Raw genomic sequence first — 1,629 nt, 5'->3', positions numbered from 1 at the left:
GTGGAAGCTTTTCACAGTGTGGTGAATCACTTTGCCCCAAAGATGTACTACTTCTCGTACAAAGGAATGAAAAGCAGGCGTGTTAAAGAAAAGTGAGATGCATGAAATGTAGACTACAGTGAAATGTAGAACTTTGAGATATAACGTTATTTCATCACAATTTGACAATTTTTTTTTTTTGGTTATTTACAGCAAAGTATGGTATCATTTTAATGGTCCGGCCCACTTGACATCTACCGAGGCCGTATGTGGCCCACCATGTGAAATGAGTTTGACACCCCTGAGCTAGAGTGTGCATCAATTTTTTTCTAAAACTTGGCCGTGTGTGTACAAGATATTTTCCTTTAAGTCCTAACTCCGAATAAGTATTCGTGTAACTCAGATGTGTTTTTTTTCATGTAACTGTTTTTGTACTGAAACTCTTTGTGGGATTTTAGCATTAGCATAACATAAAAATTGGACTCCTGAAACGTAAACTCGGAAACAATTGACAAAATAGCTTCATGAACAAAAGTAGTTTGCAAGATCAACAAAGAATGCTGGTAAGGGAAAAAACCAAAAACGCTTGCAACAAAGGCAATGATAAAAACATAAACAGAAACTGCTTGTCAATAAATAGACATGAAGAAACCCAAATGCGTATCATACACAAACCGTGACTACAACGACAGTACAATGAAAAACTACTTACGAAGGTAAGTGCAGAAAACCTGGTGGGAACAAAAATGAAGCACAAGATCATGGAGCTTCTAGAAGTTTTCAGGGGTGCCGACCCTTTGAATACAGCTGACTCCTCTTCTCCTGGTGATGGAAAATGTGCCCTGATACAGGACACGGCGCATGCTGCTTCAGGGGTGCCGATTACGTCGATCCTGATCGACCTGTAGATCTAGGACTGGTCCCAAGTAGATCCGAAAAGTATCCGAAAGGTGTAGAGGAGAGAAAAAAACAAAACAAAAAACATTTGTGTGTCTTTGTACATGTTAGTAATATATTTTTGTGTAAAGCTAGTGCTCAGCAGTCTGCAATTGCAGCTTGTGAACAGAGCTGTTGCGCTATATCTTTCATCATCATTATTCTCATTCAGAGTTTGCTTCGTGTACAAATCACCGAGGGCACGGGCAAAGAATTAGGAATCTAGAGGGCCCAGGGAAGCACTTTAAAACGGTACGTGTGAGCTACGATAGTCAACAGCCTCCAAAGTGCTGACAGTTAGGACGGCGGAAAAAAGCACTGGCACCGCCCTACCCACTCTTGAGGACTTGCACACTGGAAGAATCAAAACAAGGGCACGGAAAATCCTCCTAGATGTCCCGCACCCTGACCACCACCTTTTCCAGCTACTCCCGTCAGGCAGGCGTGTGTGTGTGTGTGTGTGTGTGTGTGTGCGTGCGCGTGCGTGGTAAAAAGCACTGGCACCGCCCTACCCACTCTTGAGGACTTGCACACTGGAAGAATCAAAACAAGGGCACGGAAAATCCTCCTAGATCCCCCGCACCCTGACCACCACCTTTTCCAGCTACTCCCGTCAGGCAGGCGTGTGTGTGTGTGTGTGTGTGTGTGTGTGCGTGCGCGTGCGTGGTAAGGGTGATCCCGGGAGGTTGGTTGATCGAAAAGTCGATCTACGGC

Source organism: Hippocampus comes, unplaced genomic scaffold (genome assembly GCF_001891065.2).
Source record: "Hippocampus comes isolate QL1 unplaced genomic scaffold, H_comes_QL1_v1.1 scaffold26, whole genome shotgun sequence".
Taxonomy (NCBI): Eukaryota; Metazoa; Chordata; class Actinopteri; order Syngnathiformes; family Syngnathidae; genus Hippocampus; species Hippocampus comes.
The sequence above is the reverse complement of the archived record's forward strand: the minus strand, read 5'-3'. Positions refer to the sequence as shown.